Genomic DNA, 19962 nt, shown 5'->3' with positions numbered 1-19962 from the left:
GACTGCTGGAGGGTTGCAGTGATAGTTGACTTTGTGGAACTTTCTCCCATCTCCCTACTGCATCTCTGGAGCTCAGCCAAAGTGATCTTGGAGTCCTTTACCTCTCTAACCAAGGCTCTTCTCCCATGATTGCTCAATTTGGCTGGACAACCAGGCATAGGAAGCCTTTTGGTGGTCCCAAACGTCTCCCATTTAAGGATTATGGATGCCACTGAGCCCTTAAGAACCTTGAGTACTGCAGAAATTCTTTTGTAAACTTGGCCAGATCTGTGCCTTGCCACAATTCTGTCTCTGAGCTCCTTGGCCAGTTCCTTTGACCTCATGATTCTCACTTGGTCTGACATGCATTATGAGCTATGAGGTCTTATATAAACAGGTGTGTGCCTTTACAAATCAAGTCCTATCAGTTTAATTAAACACAGTTGGACTCCAATGAAGGAGTAGAACCATGTCAAGGAGGATCACAAGGAAATGGACAGCATGTGACTTAAATATGAGTTTCTGAGCAAAAGGTCTGAATACTTATGACCATGTGATATTTCAGTTTTTATTTTTCAATAAATTTGCAAAAATTTCTACATTTCTGTTTTTCAATCAAGATGGGGTGCAGAGTGTACCTTATAGAGAAAAAAATGAATTTTTTTGAATTTACCAAATGGCTGCAATGAAACAAAGAGTAAAAAATTTAAAGAGGTCTGAATACTTTCCATACTCACTGTAGCTCTGAACAAGTGCTGTATGTACCATTAAAGAGAGAGCACTGGACCTAATGAGCATGAGTTTAAAATTTGAAATGTTAATTGACAATTCGGACCAGCAGCATGATGTTGCCGCTAGTTCAAGTTGTACTCTGCAATGCAGGAAATGTTAGGCAGCTTTGTCTCTGCAGCTTCAGAGGAGTGGAGTGGCACTGATTATTAGAGCCTCCGAGAAGCATTTACAAGCTCTATAAAAAAAGAGCTTGTAAGTAAAGGTGACCAGATCTTATGAAATTCGAATTTTCTGACTTTTTGGAATTTTCCCAAAAAATTTGATTTGCGGCAAATAAATTTGTGAAAATCATAATACTTGAAAGCATGAAACTTCTTGCTAAAAACATATGGATGAGAAGCGAGAACTCAGCTGACCATAAGATCTTACACTCTACTGGAGAAAGAAAGAGAGGATCACGCTGACCATAAGATCTTACACTCTAAAGGAGAGAGAGGACCCTGCTGACTAAAAGAGCTTACACTCTACAGGAGAGAGAGGACCCCGCTGACCATAAGAGCTTACACTCTACAGGCGAGAGAAGACCCCGCTGATCATAAGAGCTTACACTCTACAGGAGAGAGAAGACCCCGCTGACCATAAGAGCTTACACTCTACAGGAGAGAGAAGACCCCGCTGACCATAAGAGCTTACACTCTACAGGAGAGAGAGAGGACCCCGCTGACCATAACAGCTTACACTCTACAGGAGAGAGAGGACCCCGCTGACCATAACAGCTTACTCTCTACAGGAAAGAGAGGACACTGCTGTACAAACTGGCTCCACTGGGAGCCGCTGATCTGTGATGTCCCAGGTACTAAGCAATATTGTATAAGGTATAATAATCTGTAAGGCTATGTGCACACGTAGTTTTTTGGGTGTGCGGATTTGGGAGAGAAAAGACAAAAGTCCTGCGGTTTATCTGCGGTTTTGCCTGCGGTTTTGCCCTGCGGTTTTACACCTCATAATGGATGAGGTGTAAAACCGCAGGCAAAACCGCAGATAAACCTGCGGTTTTCTCACCCAAAAAACTACGTGTGCACATAGCCTAAGATGTCATAGCTGCAGGATTTTATGGGGGAATACCAAGCGTACATGCAAAATGGAGGTAGCCCACTGTCTGATGCGCCAGCAGTTTCACAAATAGCATCGGGCGAGTTTTTGTTTAGCGAACCAAATCTCAAAAATGTTTGATTTTGCGTGAAACCGAGAAATAAGACTCAATCCTCCCCGGTTTGAACTTCTCATCTTTCCTTGTAAACACTTTGCTCCTTGCTTAGGAGACCGGCCACCACTGATAGACTGCCTAGCTGGACTGTACACTAGAGAATGAGCAATAAACAATAGAACTAAAAATTCATCAATTCTTGAGAATGGAGAGGATTTTTAACAACAACAAGTAAATTGCAAAGTTTCTAGTTTTTACGAGCATTTTGCAATTTTAACCATTTATAATGATAAATGTTAACCTCCGGGCAAAAAAAATAAATGCGTACACTAATTTATAACTCTCAATAGCTGTAAAACTATAATTACGAGCAGTGAGAAAAGTGGAATTTTTTTTTATAGATTTTTGCTACATCGGTTTCTATAAATGTTCCCCAATGTAATGATTCAGGCTCTTCATTAGGTTCATTAGTACACAATATACCAAACTATAGACTTTTCAGAACTGAGACTGTACTCTCCTTGGAACTTTACTTTATATTGTTTTTATTTCTTGGCCTCTTTGAGTAATGTAGAGGTAGTGTCCCCGCTCGATACTGAGTTTGAATGATTGAGTGTTAGACTCTGAAATAACGATACCAACTGGGCCCAGTGAGTTCTAATCCTCATTACTAATATATAACCAATGTACCTGAAAAACTACCAAAACAAACACAAAAAGGCAATAAAACAAACATGGATTAGCTCATCGTTCATCCAACATTTCAAACTACTGCAATTTAACCAAGACAATGTCTCCCTTGGAGCCCCTGATGGAGCAGGCCAAGGATAGTATTTGATCAAATTGCTGTTGTAAAGAGAAATTGAGATAAAAAAAGAGGCTCTCCGGTGAGGTTTGTGGACTATCTGCATCTATTTTGAAGAACAAGTGACAAATTAACTGAACATTTGTGTGTAAATTGTCTCACTGTTCTCTGCTTTGGGCAAATACCAAGTAATGCAAAGTGAAAAATTATGTTGATATCATTTTGATGTAGACACCTAGAGCCGTACACAACCTGGAGCAGATGTAATAGTTCACATATCTCCGAGCAATGGCACTTATGAAGAAATACTTGTGAACATTGCCTCTTCAGTTTTTGTAGCTGCATTAAACTTTATTCTGCAGTTTCTTCAAATGCAAATGTGTAACTCTGGTTACAATTTGAAATTTATTTTTTTACCTTCGTTAGTTGCCATTTTGCATTCCTTCCCCAAGCGAAAAAACTTTTTTTAACCTCTTTCTTATGATAAGATCAATGCACATGGCAGAATATGTGCATAGAGACTGTCCGGTAGTGTATGGTAGTCAAAATTACTATGCAAATTCCGACCACCTCTCTACTGACAGGGATTTGCGCCAGTACCCTGTCCTCAAGGCAGATGCAGTTCTCATTGGAAGGATGCACATCTAGTATTGTAACGCTACGCTCACCTGGGAGCAGGACCCTGTGCTCGACGTCACCACTTCAGGCGCCGTGGCCACTCCGTGGGTCCCGTCGGGTGCACACGCGCACCTATCGTACTTAGTTCCATGGCTGCACAATGTTGTTTGTGTGCATGTGCGCTCTTCTATGTTCTAACTGCAGCCTTGTCCTCTCTATGGTCCTGGAGGACCTGACCCGGAGGTCCCTGTGCTCCTGCCCTATATCAGGCTACCTCTTCCTATGGGAGGTGCCTGATTATTGTGCTTCCTGGCTTGGTCTGTTTGGTCCTTGCCTGGCTGTGCTCTGTATTCGGGTCCTCTGCCTTGTGCTCTGTTCCTGAACTCTGCCTTGTGCTCTGTTCCTGTACTCTGCCTTGCCGTGCTTCCCAGCACATGCTCCGTGCATACACTCTGCTCTGTGTTCTATCGTGCTTCATTGCACACACTCTGCCTCTGCTCTGTGTTTGTCTAAACTTGCACTATCCTGTGACTAGTGCACTCCCATGTACACACCTTGTGTTGTCCTGTACTCTCCGTGCTCCCGTACACTCACCCTGTATTATCCAATACCCTGTGTGTCCCTGTGTTCATGCTTTGCATACTCTTGTACTCTGCACATTCCCTGTTGCCAGACGCACTCACTCATGTCTCCTGTGAGCCGGCCACCTGGTTCCAGCAGTCGAGGTACCTCACTCCCTTGGGCTTGTCCCTGACACTCCCTGTATAGGGGATGGTCCTCACTAGGTCAGCTCGCCCTAGGTGGGTTGGTGCCACGACCCAGAGGGTCCACTCCAGGAGTCATCACAATTATACAGTGGTAGCAAATCATGTGTGTGTACTATAAATGTACGTTATGGGAACAATCATTTATCTGCATTGCCTAGGTGCACACTAAGGCTATGACTACTTTGGCCACAACACCTGCCAAGGTCTGCTTGGTGCTGCTGCTTCATCCCAGTGCAGTACAAGTGAAAGGGATCGCATTGCATCTCCAAAATACTGCAACTGTGACAAGCAAGTCGTAAACATTGGACTCCTTGCAACTTGTTTATAATAGTACTTTTGCGACCCCATTCCCTTGTATCGGACTGCAATGTAGACGCGGCACCAAGCGGGCCTCAGTCACGCGTCAGGTGTTGCAGGCAAAGTCATCATGTAGCTCTAGTCTTACAGTACGGTCACATGGATTTGATAAAAGTAAAAAAAAAAATCTGACCTGTATATTCTCCCGAATCTGTTATACAAACCCAAGGCATATCTTCCATTTTTGCAGCCCAATGTTCAATATTTACTGATGTTGGTCTACATAGGGACTGGGCCTATTCAATGGAGCTAATCCATGTTCCACTATACAGCCCAATTTTCAAGCATAATTCCCCCAAAATTATTTTTTCTTATTGAAAACAATGGGGTTTGTTTTAAAGCATTTTTTGTGCATATATCCTGTAGCACATAAATAAATATTAACAGTACATGTAAATAACATAGGGTATTTAGCCAACATTGTCTTGACCAAAAAAGTGTAAAAGCCATCCCACCACGAAAAAGTGTACCCAACAGGGATGGTCCTATCTCTAGTATTAAAAGCTCATCTTGTGTCAGCCAACCTCAATATAGATGGTGGCAGAGAAGATCTAAGGTCCGACTGTTCAGACACCTACCCATGGGAAGCTATATAGATGAGATGTCTAGCTCAGAAAGGAGAGGGCATGCTAATGTCAATATAGATGGGGCAGAGAAGGTTGGAGGTATAACTATTCAGAAAACTACCCATGGGAAGCTATGTAGCTTAGATGCCCAGCTCAGAAAGGGGAGGGCATGCCCCTCTTTGCTCCTACATATTGCACTTATCCCAATTTATGCTCCAGCTTATGTCTTTGGTGTTGCTGTAGTTTCTTGTACCTTGTACAAACAGGGGTGTACTTTCTTACTACATGGTATATGCACATTTTTTTTTATCTTTGGCCTTGTCTGCTAAATGGCCATAGTGTGAACATGCTCCTACACATTGCACATATTCCAACTTATGTTCCGGGCGGCTCATTTGTTTTGTTTTCATGCATTTTTTATGTGTGCATATTTAGAGCAGAAATCGTCATTTTGGTGTTTTTGTAACCATCTCATTGACTTCTTCTGTAAAATATCAAGCGGTTTAATAGCCAAAAAAAGAGTCTGAAGAATGATCAGCTCACTTTTTAAAATGCTTGGTATTTTTGGAAACTTAATGCTAATTAAAATAATAAACATATCAACATCAAGTTGTTTTCCAAGAAATGAATAGTAAGGGTAGGAGCACTCAACGTTTTCTTTTCGGTGGCACAGCTGGCAAGATTTTGTAGGTGAAACTATATCAGAAAAACGCCAACAGTCTTTTTCCTAAATCGTTTTAGCTGGCGACCTTGCCATCATTCTTTACTGTGGCTCTGCCCCCCGTCAAACTTTCCCCATATTTTCCACTATATTGTTGAGTGGCTTCCTAGCAGAAGCCATCTGAAGGGTGAACATCTAACTACTTTTAATCACTTCACGGTTTCAAAATCCTGAGGCAGTTAAAACAAAGGTAAAACAAGTGTACAGCAATATTCATTTCTCGTTGTGGTTTGCCGTGTTTTCTCAGGTGCAATCAGGGCGGAAATGCCTGAAGAAGGTGCCGTGTGAAAAAAGCCTAAAGGTCCCATTACACATAGCGACACTCCAGCGATCCCCACAATGATACGACCTGGTAAGGATCGCTGGTGCATCGCTACATGGTCGCTAGTAAGATGTCAAACAGGCAGATCTACTCAATGACGCAGCAACGATACGGCGATCCATATAACGACCTCGGCGGTCGTTGAGACCTTGTCACACAGTAGCTTTTCTGACGACTCACGCCTGCGTCCCTGAGTTCTGAGTCACTAACGAGGTCGCTCGTCAGGCATCAAATACAGCGATGCATGCTGGCCAGCGGGACACCAGTGATCAAAAACTGGCCCAGGACATTCGAGCACGATCAGCGAGATCGCAGCGGGGGACGGTCACCGCTATGTGTCACACTTAGAGAGATCGCTAGCGAGGTCGCTGTTGCGTCACAAAATATGTGACGGTTCAGCGATCTCGCTAGCGATCTCGTTATGTGAGATAGGGCCTTAAGGGTCTTTCAAGTGTTTCACAACATCTTTTGGAGCAAACCTGCTCCAAAAGACTGTTCAAAAAAATGCTGTTTCAACATATCCTATAATTTATCTGCAGTCTGTGTTATGATTTTTTTCATAAAACAGAAGAGCGTTTTACGTTGATTAACATTGGTCAGTTTTCAATTTCAGGCCAATTTCCAGATGGTTGGGCAGCTCTTTATCAGTAGAAACAGGACAGTTGATCTGGATGGCGGCTTAGAAAAATGTTATTATATGCTTTATTATTGTCATACATTATTTATTTTGCTTTCTTATATGCATAATATAATGTATTTGTAAGGAATGCAATGTATCATGGGACAAAGCATTATACGGGAAAGCGGCTGCACTGTTTTGTATCATGGCACATACTTGTAACGGACAGAAGGTCTAATGGTTTATGACATTGTATAGCCATGGGGAATCCTGACAGGTTGGAGTGCAGACCTAAATATTTGTCTTTGAAGTATAGATGGAGAAGACATGTAATTGGTTAATTACCTGTAGCGGACCCTTGTGCTTGGACGTGTGCACTCCAGGGTTGAGCAGCATTGCCTAGGAAATACAGCAGCTTGCGGTATCTTTTTCTCCTTAACAAGCAAACGGTATACGCTCATTAAAGCGGTATAGTCTTTGAGATTCGTGTGCTTCTCTGTCCAAAAGGGAGAAAACACATTTTATGCTTCTCAAATACAGAGGTCTATTTTCTGTACCTACCGCTAATGAGCTCTATGTACGACAGCTAATAGGTTCCGGATTCATACTTCGCCAAAAGATGGAACGAGATGCTGAATGATTGCACGGAAGGCAAGCCGTGGCTTTACGGCAAAACTGTTTATAAAGTTTAAGAAAATAATATTTTTCGAAATCTTAAAATCTGAATCCCTGTTTGTAATTGTTGCTTTCTCTCAAACTGCAACAACATACCCTTTACTCTAAGTTCACGCAAAAAAATTGTCATAGAAAAACAAAGCGATTCACATCCTTATGGTTGTCCGTATACAATACGTAGGGCGCCAGTTTTTTATTATTAACATTTACACAATTACTTACGTTAAAAAATTGCAATTTCTTCATAAAAATCAAATACTGTTCAATTGATCCTTTTTTTTTCGTGGACTCGAATAGGCGAGTCTTATCCAACATACAGAAGAAACTGGTGCATGCTGCGATTTTTCTTTTTTTTCCATGCACAAACTTGAAAAAACAAACGCTCATCTGAACAGTCTAATTGGATAACATTGGTCCTAGCACTGTCCGTGTGATGTCAGCTGTTACAGAACCACTCAGCACCCAGAATATGTTGTGCAGGTATATGTATGTATAATAGGTTCTATGTGAGATGCATGTCCCTAATGCATCAGCGTCCGCCCTCCCCCCACCTTTGTAATTCCCACAGTAAGCATCGGCAGGCTCCGGCCACCTGCGGCTTTTGTAATGCATATCTGGCCTGCCGCTTTTCTATTGGCCTGCCCTCTGTATCTGTGTGATATATTCTGTGTCCTGTGAGTAAAGTGTTGTCAGACTGGAAATGCATGGAGAAGCAGTGATCTTTTATATGCGCCCATGTAACCAAGAAATTCCAGCCAGCGTCATTCATTCAGACTCCAGCCAATGCAGAGCGGACCTCCAAAAACATGGGGTGGTACTGAAAGAGGTACCCCAGCTTGGTAGACCCTGTTACATCAGCATTTTCAAGAACAGCCAAAAATAAAGTCATGTGAACTTAACCAGGCCAGGTACAGACCTGAAAATTTGGTAAACGAGTGTGCTCATCCAAATTTTGTACGAGTGCAAAAGCTACCGGCCATTTACATGCACTATTTGGGTCATTAAATTGCATTTTTTTCATACAGAGAGAAAAATCAATCATCTGAACAGCCCCATTGACTAACATGGGTCCGATTTAACATTGGATAGCACTCGTCTGATTTATTTGCTTACCTGAATAAACAATTTGGACTCGTTCAAACGAGCATATTAGCTCTTCTTGCTCTGTGTGTGTTAAAATTTTGTGTTAAGATTTTCATTCGTGTTTCGTCAGTTTGTCAGTATTTTATCAGTGTTTCACATATGCAAAAAAAATAAACTGACGAAGGTTTCTAAGGTTTCTCCTATTATCTATATGTTAACCTGAAACCTGATGTGGAAATATTTAAAAAAGGCAACGTGCCGAAACACGCGTTGGGATCTGACACCAGTCCAGCAGGAGGAGAGAACTACAGGTATTGACATTGGTTAATAATATCTTCTGCATTGTTTCATTGTTTGTTTCATACATTCAGCCTTTTGACTGATTTGTAGATATTTAAACAGGTTAGCACATGGATAATTGTTCCTTAAGGCCTCTTTCACACATCAGGTTTTCGCCGTCAGGCGCGATCCGGCGCTTTTGACAAAAACCGGATCCGGCGAAATGCAATGCCGGATCCGGTTTCCCCCCCATTGACTTGCATTTGTGCCGGATCGCGCCAGATGGCCATGCGTTTCATCCGGTTTTCGCCGGATCCGGCAATGCGTCTCAATCTGGCGTCTGGAAAAAACGGCTACTGTAACGTTTTTTGTCTCCGGCGAAAAAGCCGGACACGCCGGATCCGGCGCGTCCGGCTTTTTCACACAATGAAAGCCTATGAGCGCCGTTTTTTTGGTCTGAGCATGCTCAGTAGCTCTGCCCACAAGACACATATATAAAAGCAAGACAGTGGGACCCTCAGCCACACCCAACATGCCACCCAAGACAGCAACCAGGCGCAGGAGAAGGCAGGAGACAACTGCAGCACCATCAGCACCACCACCACGCCAAATGGAGCAGCAAATGGAACATGATGAGGAGGGGAGTCCAGCAGCAGATGAGAGATGGTAATTATCAAATCCCCCATTCCTCCAAACTAGGGCCATGGAATATCAAGATATTCATTGGCCCTTTGTTTCTCTTTATTCAACAGCCGCCCAAGAGATGCAGCAGCAGCAGCAGCACTGGCAGCACTGGCAGCAGCTGTAACACCACCCACAGCCATGGAGTCTGGCCAGCAAGAGGACAGCACATCTTCTTCTGGGAGCCCTCCCTCGCATCGTCAGCGTTTGACGGTAAGTTTTTATTTCCAAAATCCATCATCTCTGTAATATATGTCTATTCATTGCCTTTTATTTCAAAACAGGAATCACAAGATGAAGAGGAGCTCCCAGAAGAAGAAGGAAGGGGTGGACAGACACCTGGAGTGGGCTCACAATTGGTAAGTTTTTGGCATCAAACGCAGAAACACATCACACTACACACAACACATAGAAAACAATGTTCTGCAGACCACACACAGCAAACAAATGCCTACATCCAAAGACATAACATTTTTTGTTTTCTTCTCTAGTCTTCCCAATCTGGTGCTCGGCCAAGAGGTCCTCGCAGTGCCTCCCAGGGTCGTCGGCGACAGCAATGCGGCGGTCACCAGCGTGTAAGTATAAATATTTTTGCTTTGTTTTTTTGCACTTTTTATTCCGTTTCTTTTGTGGAGGCTAATTATGTTATTTTTGTCTTTTTCTTTAACAGCCTTCACAGCATGCTCCCGACTCTGACGGTGAGGATGGAGGAATCGATGTGGACCACCTCATCGATCTCATCAGAGAAAGGGAGCCGCTCTGGAATATGGCTGACTGCCGCCATGCTGACCTGATCGTTACCCGACGACTCTGGGAGGAAATCTGTTCTCTCCTTGTGGACCGCTGGGAGGACCTCGATGCTCGGGCCCAGATTAAAGAGCGTAAGTATATACAGTACCGGTTGCTTGATGTAAATCAGTGTTTCCCGAACAACAGTCCTCGTGGTCCCCACGGATCATGTGTTCAGGATTTCTATTTACTATGGAAATCCTGAAAACATGACCCCTGGGGACCATGAGGACTGGAGTTTGGGAAACACTGATGTTGTATACTAACCACACCTTTCTCGTTTCATGGGACAGAATTGTGAAGCAGTGGCGGTCTGTGAGGGATCGTTTCAAGAAGGAGTTCAATAAAGAGATGCGGGCCCCGAGTGGATCTGGAGGACGCAGGAGCAAGTACTAGTACGCACAAGCCCTGTCGTTCCTCCGGGATACAATGGTCACCAGAAGGTAAATATTACACACCACATGTGAAAAAAAAATGTTTAGATGTAACAATTTTTTTTCAGCCAGGGCCATTCCATGTCACTTTTTTAATTGTTTTTTTTTCTCTTTATTCCACAGCACGGTGAGCAGCACTCGGGAGCCTGCACGGTTGGACCCTTCTGAGGCGATCCCTGAGGAGACCGGCACCGAGGGACACTTCGACCGCCCCGGTATATCTGCACCTTCACAGCCTTCCCACACATTCGACCCCTCTGTCCCATCCACCAGCACAGGAGCATCGTGGCCGCCTACATTACATGAAGCTGCTGGTGAGGAGATCACTTTCCCTTTACCCCACCCTTCTGCCCCTGCCACCTCTAGTACACCTGCGGGTACTGGGCGGCAGCGGCAGAGGGGTCAGGAAAAGACTTATGCGCAAGAGTTCTTGCATCTGAATGCATCTTTCCTGAACTGTCTAAAAGTCTTGTCAGAGCAAATCTCCGCAGGCTTTCAGCAGATCAACTCCAGCATTCTGGAGGTGAAGACACTTCTGCAAACCATGCATTCAGAAGCAAGATCTTCGCCAAACCACACCTTTTTCAGGTCTGTTGTGGAGCGCATGGAAACGCTATCTTCTACCCAGCAGATGCATGTAATGCATTCATGCCACGGTGCTCTCCAGCACGTTACCTCCCAACCTCCTCTTCCCACCCCAGTAGTTCCTCCACCTGCACCCCCTCCAGCCACTTTCCATCCTCCCCCTCCTATTACATACCATCCACCTCCCCAGTACCAGCAACCTCCCCAGTACCAGCAACCTCCCCAGTACCAGACATCTCCCCACTTCCAGCAACCTGCCCCATACCAAACTCCTTCCCCATACAACTTGCCATCAACATCATCTGCTCCTACAGTCCCTGCCCAACCCTCCACTCCACCGCCCACCACCTCTTCTGCCTCCCACATGTCCACCCATTCTGTAGCTTTTTCCACACCTTCACCTCTAACTGTTCCTTCCCCACCACGATCCCAGTCCTCTCTCCACACTCCCAGTGTCGAAGTGTCCCGCAGCCCCTCCAGCAGTATTTCCACCCCACACTACACAGATTTATAATATGTGTGTATTTTAATAAAAATGACCAGTTTTATGGTTTCAAAGCTTTATTAAAAAAGTTTATTAAAATTTAAAAACAGTTTACTAAAAAAAACATTTTTCAATAAAAGTTAAATTATTTTACACTGGTTGTCTGTCATTTCTTTCTGCGGCCAAAAAGGTTAAATACAGGGTATTTAAAAGGTAAAATGGTATTTAAAACTAGGTATATAACTGTGGGTAAATTTTAGTTTTTTGCCACAGTTGTGTTCCTGGTTGTGTTTGAAGCAAAGTATTTCACCTAAAAAGTTGTGTTTATTGTTGGTGATTTCCTAACAATGTACACAACTTTTGTTAAAAGGTGAAATACTTTGAATAAAACACAACCAGGTACACACCTGTGGCCTAAAGCTAAAAATAGTAAGACCATGACAAGATAGCCAACTTTGGTTGGCAAAGGTATATACTGTTGGTACAGAAGGTACAAAATTTTGGTTAAGGGCACAAATCTTTCACACTCTGTCATCCTGCCAGTGTACTCTGCCTTGAGGTGACATAAAGTATAGTGCAAAATTGTCCCTCATTACTGAAACCGTCACAGAACTTCTAGTGGTAATGTCATGGTAATCTTGCAAGGTGGTTTCTTCAGAGGTGTCCTCAATTGAAATGGGTTCCTTGCAGATAACAAAATTGTGGAGTGCCACGCAAGTTTTGATCACCTCGTCCACAGTTTCTGTCTTGAGGTTGATCGCAGTCAATAGGACCCGCCATTTGGCTGTCAGAATACCAAAGGTACATTCAACCATTCTTCTTGCTCTTGTGAGGCGGTAATTAAAAATGCGTTTTGTTCTTGACAATCCTCTGCTACTGTACGGTTTCAAAAGGTGTTCTGACAGCTGGAAGGCTTCATCCCCTACACAGACAAATGGCATATGTGGACCAGATGTTTGCGGCAGCGGTCTAGGGGGTGGGAACTGGAAGGTGTTTCCATACAGTTTACGCCCCATGGCAGACAGTTTGAAAACTTGAGAGTCATTGGAGCGGCCATAGGCCCCAATATCAACAGCAATAAATTTGTATTCCGCGTCAGCGATGGCCTTGAGGACAATTGAAAAATATTTCTTGTAATTGAAATATTCTGATCCCGATCCGGCTGGCTTTACAATGCGGATATGTTTCCCGTCCACAGCGCCCAAGCAGTTGGGAAACTGACATATCTGTTGAAACTTTTCTGAAATTTCAATCCACCTCTCTGTTGTGGGCTCTGGTAAAAACTCTTCAGCTAAGGAGTCCCACAGTGCACGGCATGTGTACTTCACTATTCCAAATATAGTGGAAATCCCGAGTCTGTACTGGAAATGCAGTGACGAAAGGGATTCTCCAGTTGCAAGAAATCTGTGGGGAATTAAAAAACAATCAATTAGTTTTAAATCACAGCATTACATACCAAAACTGACCTATAACACTTGGAGATACAAACTACCACCAACAAGATTGCAGTGAAAGTGTGCTCTGATGCGAGCATATCCAATAAATGTGGCTTACCTTAAAGTCACCATCAGACGCTCTGCGGGTGAAACAGAGAAGCGGCAATAGGTGTCCGCTTTTCTTATGAGGTGTGCAATGCGCTCCACCAAGTAATCAAAATTCTCCATTTTCATCCTAACATATCCAAAAAATGTATCCGGGTTTCGTCGAAGGTCCATGCAGAGTGTAGAATAGACCCCACGCGTCATTCTCTTGGCTGTGATGGGGTGGATCCACAAACGTCGTCTACGATGCCTGATGCGCTGCTGTCTCGCTCTCTCCTTCTCCAGAACAATCACCCTCAAACAATTCGCCTCCGCTGTAAAATCCGCCAAATTCTTCAAAATATTTCCAATGACAACATCCATCTTCGCCAGTAACTTGCTCTTCTCTCCAACCTGCACTTTCTCCTCTACAACCTGTCAAAGTAGGGCTGTAGGAACACGCTATATATAGTTTTCCAGTAGCCAATCCCGTTCGGAAGGCCACAAGGGGTGTTTTTAAAAACCGGATCCGGCGTAATCCGTCGAAAAACGGATCGAAAAACGGATGAACCGGATGATACGGATCCGGTTTTGTCTGTCAAGAACAAGACGGATCCGGAAGAAAAACGGATCCGGCACATCAGGTTTTATGAAATATTTGCCGGATCCGGCGCTCCGGCACGACGCCGGATCGCGCCTGACGCCGAAAACCTGATGTGTGAAAGTAGCCTTACCGACCACCTTTATATTTACCTGATGTGTAGTCTTTTGTATGTTAGCATGTTCATCTCCTCCTGCTGCCTTGTCACCCTAGTGTTAGCTCACTGTGCCTGTGTATAGTCTTTTCCATTCTCTTTAATTTTGCCTAATAAATATTTGCATTTATTTACTATATTTTGACTTTATATTTTTTGTGAATAGGTTTTTCTTTATATTCCACTGTACACCCGCTTCAAAATTAACATGAACCACCCCATCGAATATCCTCTTAATAAGTTCTCTATTAATTTCAATGTGAAAACACATTATATACTGCTCATAATTCTATTTTTGTATTCTATTATTTTTTTTTCCCACTTGAAATTACTTCCCACTTGAAGTAGAAATGACATGCCAATTCTCCTTTCTGTTAGATAAATTGCTCCAAAATTGAGCACTGAATTAATGGAAGAAGATAAAATGCCATCTCCATCCCTCATACGCAAAAATGTAATAATATTTATTATATCACGAATTCTGTCATATTCCGGAGAGCGCGGAAACACGTCCGATCCTGCTACTCAAATCTACTAACAACAATAACAAACTTTCCAGTGTGTGTGAACACAGGACTAAGAAGAGATCCCAAGATGAATAAAAACAAATTTGTTACATGCTTATTTTAAAAAAATACAACATAAATATAAAAAGCAAAATGCCGTATGTAGGGACGCAAGAGCAGAACTTTATAATAATCCTAATAGGACAAATCAGCAGTCCACAAATATAAACTACAATCCAGGGATTTACATAATGTTGTTCTTGTACAAACAATTATCCTAATAGTATGAAAAATCAAAATACAATGTCCAGATATTAATCTCATACAAATAGCGAGGAGCAAGAAATTTATTATTAACCCCGTAAACATGTGGTTCAATAAATGGCTGAAGTGAAGCAATCCTAATCACCTAAATGGTCTGGCCTATATATCACAAAATTATCCTCAAGTGCAAAATGACAATATAGGTAGGGGCACAGACAGGGAGGAACAGTCCCAAAATACCCCAAGTCTGACCGCAGTAAAACAATTAATTAATATAGGCCAAAAGCCTGCATAAAGGCATAATTACCGGAGGTGGATATAGGTGCTCCTAGTGTCCCTTCACCCCGATGTTTCGCCGCCAGCTTCTTCCAGGGGGCGAAACGCGCGTCGGGGTGAGGGGATGCTAGGAGCACCTATATCCACCTCCGGTAATTATGCCTTTATGCAGGCTTTTGGCCTATATTAATTAATTGTTTAACTGCGGTCAGACTTGGGGCATTTTGGGACTGTTCCTCCCCGTCTGTGCCCTACCTATAGTGTCATTATGCACTTGAGGATAATTTTGTGATATATAGGCCAGACCATTTAGGTGATTAGGATTGTTTCACTTCAGCCATTTATTGAACCACATGTTTATGGGGTTAATAATAAATTTCTTGCTCCTCGTTATTTGCATGAGATTAATTTCTGGACATTGTATTTTGATTTTTTATACTGTTAGGATAATTGTTTGTACAAGAACAACATTATGTAAATCCCTCGATTGTAGTTTATGTTTGTGGACTGCTGATTTGTCCTATTAGGATTATTATAAAGGTGTGCTCTTGCGTCCCTACATACGGCATTTTGCTTTTTATATTTATGTTGTATTTTTTAAAAATAAGCTTGTAATAAATTTGTTTTTATTCATCTTGGGATCTCTTCTTAGTCCTGTGTTCACACACACGGGATAGTTTGTTACTATTATGTGAAGTGCCCTTAGTTATTCATTGGACACATGTTGATTTAGTTACTCAAATCTACTGTCTGATGGAAGCTGCTGCATCCGGTTCTCAGGCTCTCTGAGTGTTGTCTCACACAACCCCATAAAGGGAGCCTTTCTACCTTTATCAACCTTTGAACATGGATAAGACCCTAATGTGCTTTTGCATCTCTTCACAAAAACATGGCAAGAGCATAGTAAATAAGTTGCTTCTTAAAGTGAATCTGTCACCTATTTTTTCGACTAGCAGCTGCCGGCAGTGCTATTAGGGGTTTATCTACAGCATTCTGTAATGCTGTACATAAGCCCCTGATGTAACCTGAAAGAGAAGAAAACGAGTTATATTATACTCACCCAGGGACCGGTTTTGGTCCGATGGGTGTCACGGTCCGGTCCGACGCCTCCCATCTTCTAGCGGTGATGTGCTCTTCTTTGCTTCTCGTCCTGACTCCTGTGCAGGCGCACTGCACTGCCCTTGAGGGCAGAGCAGAGTCCTGCAGTGCACAGGTGCTGGACCTCTCTGACCTTTCCCGGCACCTGAGCACTGGGTGAGTATAATATAACTTGTTTTTCTTCCCTTTCAGGACCAATGGGATTAGGAGCAGAACCTGAGCACCTGACTCCCAAACACCAATGGGGACTCGTTCCATGAGCATGCTCAGAAGATGGAAAGAAGGGCTAAAGGTACTGTCACACTTAGCGATGTACCAGCGATCCCGACCAGCGATATGACGCGGTCAGGATCGCTGGTACATCGCTAAGTGGTCGCTAGAGAGCTGCCACTCAGGCAGATCTCACTAGCGACATCGCTGGGGACGGGGGTCGCTACTTACCTGTCACACTAGGCGATCCTGCGTCCTCCCGCCCGGCTCCACGCGTCGCTCGTCGTCACAGCAGGAAGCGCCGCAGGAAGTTGACGACGAGAAACAGTCCTGAACGTTCTCGCGCGATCAGCGATAACCAGCGGGGGAGCGGTCGTAGGTAAGTATCAGACACAGAGATATCGCTAGCAATATCGCTATAACGTCACTAGTTATAGCGATATTGCTAGCGATATCTCTTAGTGTGACATGCCCTTTAGCCTCTGGACAGAGTTGCTGCAAGGCAATCTCCTCTGCAATATCTTCTGCAGTAGACAATGAGCAGGAGATTGCAGAATGTGAGGGTCTAGATTCCTGCATAGTACTGGCAGAAAACTGACTCCTAACAAGAACATGTCGAACGGGAAGGAGTCCTAAGGCAAGCAGCTGAGCACAGAGTGGATGAGCTAGAGAAGGAAATCTCTGAGCTCAGAGGTCACCTGTCAGCATGTCAAACTATGAACAAAGCTATAGTGAAGGATATGGAGGTGCTCAGAGAGGCCCAAGAGAAGCTTCAGCAGGAGATTCTCCGGAGAGAGGATGAGCGTCGCTACCTGGCAGAGGAGCGGGATAAAGTTCTCCAAGAACTCAGAGGAGTAGTAAAAGGTCTTCTGCAGGAGAAGAGCTGGGACGAAGATGTACAGCGGCCGGGCCCGAGTGATAACAAGGCAGAACTGCCAAAGCCCATCTTGGAAAAGGGTCCTGAAGACTGTAAATCTCAGAAAGATGGTGAGCCAATAGCTGCACAAGACAGTCACCCGGTCGTGGCAGATATCTTGAGGGAAGTGTCCATGGTAAACCCAGAGCCGTCTGTCCAGGATGAGAGCAAGTCCACGACCTTCAAGTGCGTGATGGAGGTACCCAAAGACGTGCGAGAAGCATGTGCCAGCGAAGGTGTGCATGAGACCTTTAAAAAGGCAGTAAAGGCCTATAGTGTGAACTGGGCACCAGAGACAGACCAGTTGGTGATGCTGGCAGAAACGGAAGACACAGACAGAAGGGTGGCTGTCCTGAAGGAGATGTACCTACAATGTCTCCACACGAAGCAGTTGCTCATGATGCGTAATAGGAAAGCCGCTCGACATCTGGAGCTTGCGAGGGAAGCTCAACGTCGGCTGGGCTTTGTGGAAGACATAATTCCGGTACCCAGAAATCTGGTGGGAAAAGTCATTGGCAGACTTGGAAAGGTGATGCAGGAGATGGTAAATCGATCCAGTGTGAAGAGAGTGAGGATCCCACCTGCTGGGGAAATCCAAGGAGCTGTTGAAGATGACATGGTTCCAGTCATTCTGGTTGGCTTGATGAAAAGCATTGGGAACCTTCGCATGCTCCTGGAATATCGGGTAGCGTACCTGAAGGAGATTGAGCAGCTAAGACAGGATCGACTGCAGTTGAATAAGCAGATACAGAACGTCAGGTGGCATCCACCTCCAACCCAAGGTGTAAGGACCCGAAGGGATCCTCCAAAAAATGAAAAGACAGGTAGTCGAAGGCAAGAACGTCGGGAGTCTGCAAGTGGCAGTTCTAATCTTAGTAGCATAGGCATGAGACCCGGTGGTGGATGTAGCGACAGAGGGTCAGACTCAGACCAGCCAGTTAGCCCAACTGGACGTGGGACTCATGACCGTACGAACCGGGAGAGCTGGCCAGTGAGAGAAAGGTCAGGTGACGGAGCGCACTGCAGACAGGTGGAGACTAAAGAGTGTCTGGTCACGTTGATGGACGTTGATGGGAAGGCCAAAGCCCAAGGCCGAGATACTGACCGCTGGGGGCGGGGGAGGCCTAATGTAAATATGATGCAGTGTGATTACCGAAACAGACGGAGATGGTCCTCTCGACTTGTAGGGCAAGGTGACATGGGTGCCCAGTCTCGAGATCCCTGGGTGATGTCATGTGTTCAACCCCACAAGTTTGAACAGAGTGGGGAGGTATGTGGTGTAGTGACCACTATGTCCGCTAGGGGGCGCTGTGTGGGTGTCCCAGGATGGGCCTACAGGCATATCCATTGTGGTAATGGGTATAGGATGCTGAATGACCACTATGTATCCCAAGGTAGGTGACCTTGAGATGCAGGCTCGAGTATTGATCAGCAGAGGTACTGCTGATGTTTCCGTTACAATGTGTCAGGGAAGCCTGTGTGTGGATGTGTGTAATAGGACCTTTAGTGAGGTCATAGCCATGTGATCACCTGTGGGTGTGGTTATGGACCATATAAGGTACCTGAGGTCTGGTCAAATGGAGAGAGAGCGCATGTATCTGATTGGGCCATGTGGAAGGTCCCGGCAGGCCTAGGTGGAGGAAGGTGGGCTAGCTTCCTGAAGACCACGTGCTGAGGCTGCTGACCCGGTGAGGCCTATGTATGCTGGCTGTATGTGAGGAGGGATAAGCCTCATGTGTTTTGCTGAGGCTCCAGGACTGAGCCTGAAGTAATGGACATTTTTATGTTCTTTTTTGCCTAAGCTAGAGGTTATTTTTGGTGAGATGCTGATTTATGGTTTATGACCCAAATAAACCGCATGAACTTTAAAGGAACCTGCCTCTTGACTGTCTCTCGATACACCTGAGCGTGTCAAATCCCAACACATGCTAGAGAGAAGCTTATGAGTTTCTTGATCACGGAAGAAAGCAATCTTCGTGACACATATCTCCCTGCATATTCTGTGCCAGTGACCCTGTCACAATAGATAGATATAGGCAAATAGATAGATAGGTAATCGATAGATATTAGCAAATGGATTCAAATGATCCTGCCCAAGCTCCCAGGTCACTTTTCTATAGCCACTATTCATCCCCAACTCCTCTTTTAAAGGGGATCTGTCACCCCATTCTTGGCCTATCAGCTGCCGACACCGCCATCAGGGGCTTATCTACAGCATTCTGTAATGCTGTAGATAAGCCCCCGATGTAACCTGAAAGATGAGAAAAAAGAGTTAGATTATAATCACCCTGGCGTTCGGTCCAGTCCGATGGGTGTTGCCTTCCAGTCCGGTGCCTCTCATCTTCATACGATGATGTCCTCCTCCTTGCTTCTCCCTCGGCTCCTGCGCAGGCGTACTTTATCTGCCCTGTTGAGGGCAGAGTAAAGTACTGCAGTGCACAGGCGCGGGACCTCTCTGACCTTTCCCGGCGCCTGCTCACTGCAGTACTTTACTCTGCCATCAGCAGGGTAGATAAAGTACGCCTGCGCAGGAGCCGAGGGAGAAGCAAGGAGGAGGACATCATCGTTTGAAGATGGGAGGCGCTGACCGGATCGCGACACCCACCGCACCCACCCTCGCCCCCAGTGAGTATAATCTAACGTGTTTTTCTTATCTTTAAGGTTTCATCGGGGGCTTATCTACAGCATTACAGAGTGCAGTAGATAAGCCCCTG

This window comes from Dendrobates tinctorius, unplaced genomic scaffold, assembly GCF_039654945.1.
Source record: "Dendrobates tinctorius isolate UK_male_01 unplaced genomic scaffold, ASM3965494v1 ptg000029l, whole genome shotgun sequence".
NCBI classification, from domain to species: domain Eukaryota; kingdom Metazoa; phylum Chordata; class Amphibia; order Anura; family Dendrobatidae; genus Dendrobates; species Dendrobates tinctorius.
The sequence above is the reverse complement of the archived record's forward strand: the minus strand, read 5'-3'. Positions refer to the sequence as shown.